At 41.5% G+C, this 7,496-nt stretch overlaps 1 long non-coding RNA gene across 1 annotated transcript; it reads right to left on the bottom strand.

Moving 5' to 3' along the window:
• Window positions 1–2,004: 2,004 nt before the first annotated feature.
• On the bottom strand, window positions 2,005–6,579 carry LOC140426897 (uncharacterized). The gene is made up of 3 exons (XR_011948330.1): window positions 6,249–6,579; window positions 5,414–5,489; window positions 2,005–2,738 (listed from the first exon to the last, which is right to left on the bottom strand). It is a non-coding gene; the product is annotated as an uncharacterized lncRNA (long non-coding RNA).
• Between the last annotated feature and the right edge of the window lie 917 nt (window positions 6,580–7,496).

Here is a 7,496-nt window from a genome sequence, read left to right as displayed (position 1 = left end):
ATCAGATGGATGATGGCCGTATACCTGAAGACCTTCTCTATCAGGAATTGACCACTGGGTCACAATGTCCTGGGCATTTAGCTCAGTTGGCTGGACATCTGGTTTGCAATGCAGAGCAAGGCCAACACCGTGGGTTCAATTCCCGTAATGGCTGAGGTTATTCATGAAGGCCCCCCCTGCCTTCTCCCTTGCGCTTCACCTGAGGTTTGGTGTTCCGGAGGTTAAATCACCACCAGTCAGCTCTCCCCCTTAAAGGGAAAAGCAGCCCAAGATCATCTGGGGCGATGGTGACTTTACTTACTATAATTACAGCAAAAAAAGTCCTTCAGCTGTGATTGAAGTCGATGACTATATGGCCCGACACCAAATGACAATCACGTGTTAGTTTGATTTGGTGTTAGTTTATTTCCATAACAAAGAGGGAGCACGAATATGGTAAAATTAGTTTGACTGTTAAAAATATATATTTGGGATTGTGAAGCCAAAGCAAATCTGTGTGGTGATGCTTATTGATTTGGACAAAGGATCAGACAGCTCCATTCCCACAATGCCATACAGTTTCCATACTTAAAAGATAATTGCATTAGCAATTCCCTAATACTTTAAGATTTGAATACTGACACTTCATTGTTGCTTTTCAAACATTTGATGTACAAATATTAAAATAAAGCTAAACACCAATTATGCCAATATATTAAAAACAGGAAATTCTGGAAAAACGCAAGCCTGGCAGTTTCCGTTGCGAGGAACAGGGTTCTTGTTTCGAGGCCATGTGGTTTTTCTGCAGAGACCAACTACTTTAAGCCATTAAAAAAAAAATTACACAGCACTGCAGACCATTCAGTCCATCGTGCTTGATAACCAATTAATTTCACTTCCATTTACCCTACAAACCTGCTTTTTAAATACAGATGCAACTCTCTTTTATTATTGAATCATTTTCCATTATCCTTTCAGGTTACAATTCCTCTGCAACACAAAGATCCACTCGTCTACCCTCGGGTTATTGTGTCATTTATATTAATGGTCTGGTTTCCAAGCTACCCAAGTTTCTCAGAATTTACTCAATAATAATCCTTTAGTTTTGACCGTTAGCAGACCCAAATTGTTTGTTAAAGCTAATTTCCCCCTTTCTTTTTAAAAAAAAGTCTTTCCCCATGGAAAATAGGGAGGTTGGGAGAGAGAGAGAAAGAGAGAGAGAGAGAGAGAGAAGAAAAGTAGGAGGGAGGAAGGAAAGAGTCGAGAAACTACATTTCCCAAAGGGTTGTGGATCTATGGAATTCACAACTCCAGTGTGCGGAGGATGCTGGGACAGCGAGTGAATTTAAGGAGGAGTTAGACAGATTTTTGATTGGTAATGGGTTGAAGGGTTATGGAGAACGGGCAGGATGATAACTTAAACACTTCACAATTCATCCCGAACGAGTGGCGGACAGGGTTGGGGATCCGGAGGCAGGACCCCTGTCACTCTTCCTGTGGTGCTGTGCTCTGGTGCTGTCCCACTTCAGTGCCTGTTGATTATTTTTAGAAATGAAAATCGTATACCTACACCATTTGAATATGTTGCAAATATTGCAATAAAAAGAGTCAAGTAGTTCACAGCTTCCGATTGCAATCTGTCTTCAGTTCAGGTTAACTGCGCCACAAACTATAACCGGACATAACGAGTTAAACCAGTTGGAAAACTGGTGTGAAATGTGTTCTGGTTTGTCTCGGGTAGGTTTTTGTTCGTTCCTAATGGATTCCAGGTTCATGCCTGTTCTTCCGGTTAGGATCTGATCCAGTTACAACTGTTTGTCCCTTCTGGGGTAAGAGGGAGGAGAAGTTGACATTTAAAAATATCACTTACTTACTTTCTTTCAAATTGGAAGTGACCCACACCAAACAAAAGGTTTGTCTTTATTGTTACTGCACTAACAAGTTGTCCACCTAACAAAAACCAAACATTTTGTAAAGAAAGCAAGGTGCATGAAAATAAAGACAGTTTGTTAAAACTGAACAATGTATTTAGACAATTAGAATTTTACTCTCATTAGGAAATCAAAAACAAACTGCTGCATTGTCAGAAAGTACAGCATTTCAGGTGACATTACACTAGACTGCCGTGGGTTCAGGTCACATGAAAAGATCAGATGACCCTTTCAAAAAAAGAAAATACAGAAATAATAAAGCTTCTCTCTTTACTCCAGTCTACTATGTTGCACTATCAACATTCCACAGGATTTTAGTACAAGTGATATGGGAAAAGCATCTGTTGGCTCACGAATATCCAAACAGTAGTGATTGAAGTAGTCATGGAGTGATGTAAAGTTGTCATCAACTTCTTCCCAAATCCTGTTGCATTCAATACCAGTCCCATGTTTTTGTCCTTTGCAAGAAAGTGCTGTCCCTTGGGTACATTACCTCCTTCCACTTAAAATACTCCGAGCCAACGAGCCTCAAAATAGGTATGGGGAGCTGCCCAATTTCCAGCAAAGACCAAAGGAAATTGGAGACTAATCCTCATTTACAGAACACGAGATTCAGCTCAAAACTCTCGAATACATCTAACTCACTAAACTAAAAAATTAATTCTGTCATATGTGATGAGATCCCCTCACATTCTTCTGCAGCAGGGGACAGGAACTCGAAGTCCTTACAGGCCCTGTGAGTTTCGCACATGTGCAGGCCAGGAGCAGATGGTGCATGCGCAATCCAACATTGTTTAATTCTTCAGGCCTAGGACCGGCCCAGGGTGCCTATGTGAAGAGAAGAAAGTAAGTAGTGTGAAAACCCCAGTCATGTGACTGAGAGCAGAATACCATAGTTGAGACATCAGTGGTGGGGGGGGGGGGGGGGCATGTAGCCCCAAGGGATGTGGGTTGGGAAAAGTCCAGTGGAAAAGGGGGGGGGGGTTGTATTAAGGAGAGAGACAAAGAGCGGAGGGAAAAAAAGAGATTCCAAGCAGAAAAGGGGCTTTAGTTGGCAGACTTTGGTGAGGGCTCAAGAGAACCCCGCCCCCTTTGGATCAGTTGTGTTCTGCTCGGCACGGCCAATGAGCTGAAGTTTTGCTCAAGTACATACTCAGAACCCAGGGGAACATGATTCAATCCCTGTGAGATGGCTCATTGTTGACCTCTAAGTTGGAGTGACTTTGAGAGAAATCCAAGGCGAGATCTTCAAAGATGAAGATTTGAATCCTTGAGAGAGTTGCAATGAAATTGGTTGACTCAGTGCTTACTAATAATGGAGTGGATCGCTGAGAAATCCAGGGGCTCTGTTTAGATCACATTTGCTATTTAGTGTGCAGTGTTCAACTATTTGTCTGCTAACTCACATGAACATTCAGGGTTAATGAGGTACAAAGTATAAGACAGATATTGTAAATTATTTTATCTTTCGGACCATGCATACTAAAGACATTAATGAAATTCGTGAAATTGTGTAGCTTTGTTCCTTAGCAAATGTCTTGAATCTGAAACTTTGATTACTGTAAACTAAAAATTACTGATCCCTAACCAAATCTTATCAAAAACAAGGTGGGCTGGTCCAAGATCATAACACCTGCCAGAACTATGGCACACGTCAAAATTCCTGCATTTGTTTTAGATCAGTCACCAATTCTTCACAAGTGAGGCACTGAGGATCACTGGAGCTGTAACTGACTTTACCACTTCCAGTTCCAATAGCATGTATTTTCCACCATTTGCTGCTTGAGAACAGCTTCCACTAGAATCATAGAATCTACAGTGCAGGAAGAGGCCATCTGGCTCATCGAGTTTGCACCGGTCCTTGGATAGGCACCCTAATTAAGCCCACACCTCCACCCTATCCCCACCTAATCTTTTTTGGGACACTAAGGGCAATTTAGCATGGCCAATCCACTTAACCTGCACATCTTTAGACTGTGGGAGGAAACCAGAGCACCCGGAGGAAAACCACGCAGACACAGGGAGAACGTGCAGACTCCGCACAGCCAGTGACCCAAGCCAGGAATCGAACCTGGGACCCTGGAGCTGTGAAGCACGTGCTAACCACGGTGTGACCGTGCAGCCCACTAATTTGCATATGTAGAATAACAAGCTACATTCTCCTGTTGTGACATAATTTAGAATTTCCCACCATAAACATATGGATAATGTATAAAAATTCAACTTATTCATCTGCAGACACTGTGCCATCAATAATCATAGATTGATGCAGCATGGAAGGAAGTCATTTGGCCCAATCTACTCGTGCCGGCTTTTGAAAGAACTATCCGACAATAACTCCCCTGCCCTTTTAATCATCCCTTTTCTATTTTTCCTCTCTAAATATTTATCTTAATTCCCCTTTGAAAATGCTTCCATAACCTTTTCATACAGTGCATTCCAGATCATTGTAACTCGGCATTAAAAAAAACTCTTGCCAGACATCTTAATCAGTGTCATCTGATTATCAGCCCATTACCACTGGAAGCAGTTTTTCCTTAATCACTATTAAAACCATTCCGGATTGTTAAAACCTCCATTAAATCTCCTTATAGATCATAGAATTTACAGTGCAGAAGGAGGCCATTTGGCCCGTCGAGACTGCACCGGCTCTTGGAAAGAGCACCCTACCCAAGCCCACACCCAGTAACCCCACCCAACACGTAGGGCACTTAGAGCAGGTTAAGGAGAGAACAGGTTCAGTTTCTCTAATTGTTCCATTTAACCAAGTCCCACATCCACGCTGCCATTCTCATCAATCTCACCGACATCACTGATTTCATTCCTGACATGTGATGCCCAAAATTTAACACAATACTCAGCTAGGGTCTATCTAGCCAGTAGTTAGTAAAGATTCAGCATAAATTCCTGGCGTTTGTACATTATATCTTGTTTTATAAAGTATGCTTTTTCAACATACTCCCGCTTTAAAGATCAAGAGTTAGGAAATGCAGCAAAAGGCAAGGAAGGCAGTGACACTTCAAGAGGTGGTGAAATGGGCATGCATATGAGAGATTAAATTCAGAGGAAAGTGAAGTGATACACTTTGGTAGGCGAAAGACACGCATCTTACCAAGCAAAACAAAGAGCCTAAGATCGATCCTTGGTTTGATAAAACATAAATCCCTTTTAATTACTCAATTGAAACAGTGACCACAACCATAACGAGAGACTTTACAACAGATAACGAATAAAACCAACGTCTATTCAAGAATATATTTAAAAACTCTTGACACCGAAGAGAAAACAAAATGAAGTCACTTTTAGAATGACCAAATGTTAAAACATTTGACACTCAAACCAATGTTAAAAGCATTAATCAGCTTTGAAAAATAAAATTGTCAATAAGATCAAGTGAAACAACAAAATTGTAAAGGAATCGCTCATTCTGAAGTTAAGACACAAAACGAGCTATTGACAGAATATGCACAAAAAGGGCAGATTCAGAGTTAGGACATACTCACTCGAGTGCAACCAACATTCTGTTCAGCAGCCTGTTTCATCGAAGACCCTTGAGGTTTTGTGAGTATGCACCTATTACTTTAAGAAATGTATTAGATAGAGGTTTTATAGATACTTTCAGATTTCCATGTTTACATATATTTTTCTTCATAAGGAAGACAATCTGTTAGCAGATAACAAAGGACTGTGAACAGATAATTATTTTTAAACTATGTATTTTATATTCTGAAATATTTCCACTGAAAAATATAAACTCTGTATTTTACTTTGAATAAGTTTTAGGTCCTAGACGCTCATTTAGGATGTCTTAAATGACAAAGATCCACAACCAAAAGAGGTAGATGGTTTAGTTAAGAGCAACGTATCTAAAAAATCTTTCATTGGGGGGAACTGAAATCTGCTCAACTGTTTAAGAACTGGAACAGTAATTCCCCCCTAGTGAGAGTTGATTCTGTGTCTTGCAGGAAGATAGTTTTACCTCCTCCGCTGGTATAGTCAGAAGTAGACTTGGAAGGCATTTGGGTCAAGGAATCCCAACTCGACCACAAAGCTGAACTGTACAATTTTAAAGGGGGTGAAAGAACATACAAATCAGGGAGTGCTTGTGGACCATGGCATAGTGGTTAGCACTGCTGCCTCACAGCGCCTGGGAGCCGGGTTTGATTCCGATCATGGATTTCAAACAACACCCGTTCTACTCTCCTCCCGCATATTCCCCTCAAGCCCACAAAAGCTCCCTCCCTGTGGAACCCTACCACACCACAAACTCTCCCCCTCCTGCCATAATGCAACCAAGCCCTTATACCCTCCAGCCTTCCCCCACCCCCTTACACTCACCAATCTCACTTGCTTGGGGTCTTCAATGCCTCATCCGTCATGGCTGCTGTGCGTTCCCCTGACTTTGGGGCATCGTAAAGCGCCTGTTGCTGGCGTGGGTTCGCTAGTGGTGCCACCCAACAAAAAATCTCTCGCCTGCTCGCAGCTGACCTAGTGGCTTGATTAAGCAGTCGCACTTCACGCACCTATTGCTGGCCTAGGTCCGTTAGTGTCGGCGCCTGACACAAAATCTCTCACCTGTTCGGCTCCTTGTGGCTTGATTCGCAAACCTCAGCAGCCTCTCCCTCGTCATGGTTGTGCACGTATGCCGCAAGTTAACAGTTTGTTACCAGTTTTCCTGCTCTTTCAGACTCACTGCTGATTTTGCTCTGCATTCAAATGCAGGGTAATCAGCCTCTGATTGGATGCCCAGTGCACCACCTAGCAAGGGTCCCCACCACCCCAACCAGTGTGCTTCATTATGGGCTGGAGTGGACTGGGAAAGGAGTTTAGCGGGAAAGGAGTTTAGCAGAAAAGGTGGTTGATAAGCAATGGCAGGCATTTATGAAAATAGTTTATAACTCACAACAAAGATAAACTTCCCAGTGAGGAAGGAGGATTCTCGGAAGGGGATAATTCAACCATGTTTATCCAAGGAAGTTAAGGATTATATTAAACGGATAGAAAAAACATACTGTGGCAAAGATTAATGGATTGGGAAAGTTTCAAAAACAACAAAGGTGACTAAAAAATAATAATGATGATAAACAATGAGGGTAACCGAGCAAGTAATATATAAATGGACATTAAGAGCTTCTTCAAATAAATAGATAAGTAGGAAGAGAGGACCCGATGGGTTGCATCCTAGATATTAAAAGGAAGTAGCCACAGAGATAGTGTATATGCTGGTAGTAATCTTCCAAAAATCCCTAAATTCTGGAAAAGTCCCAGAGGATTGGAAACCTGCCTTATTCAAAAAGGGAGGGAGACAGAAACGGGTAACTATATGCCAGTTAGCTTAAATTCTGTATACTGGACTAACATTTTTCCAATTAAAGAACGTAATAGCAGAGCATTTAGAAATACATAATATAATCAAACAGAATCGGTTTGGCTTCATGAAGAAAATCATGCCTGACAAGTTTATTAGAATTCTTTTGAGATGGTAACAAGCAGGATAGATAAATGGGAGCCAGTAGATTTAATATACTCCGATTCCAATAAAGCACTCAATAAGGTACTGCACAAAAGGTTAGTTAATAAGATAAG

Source organism: Scyliorhinus torazame, chromosome 7 (assembly GCF_047496885.1).
Source record: "Scyliorhinus torazame isolate Kashiwa2021f chromosome 7, sScyTor2.1, whole genome shotgun sequence".
Taxonomy (NCBI): domain Eukaryota; kingdom Metazoa; phylum Chordata; class Chondrichthyes; order Carcharhiniformes; family Scyliorhinidae; genus Scyliorhinus; species Scyliorhinus torazame.
The sequence above is the reverse complement of the archived record's forward strand: the minus strand, read 5'-3'. Positions and strand labels throughout refer to the sequence as shown.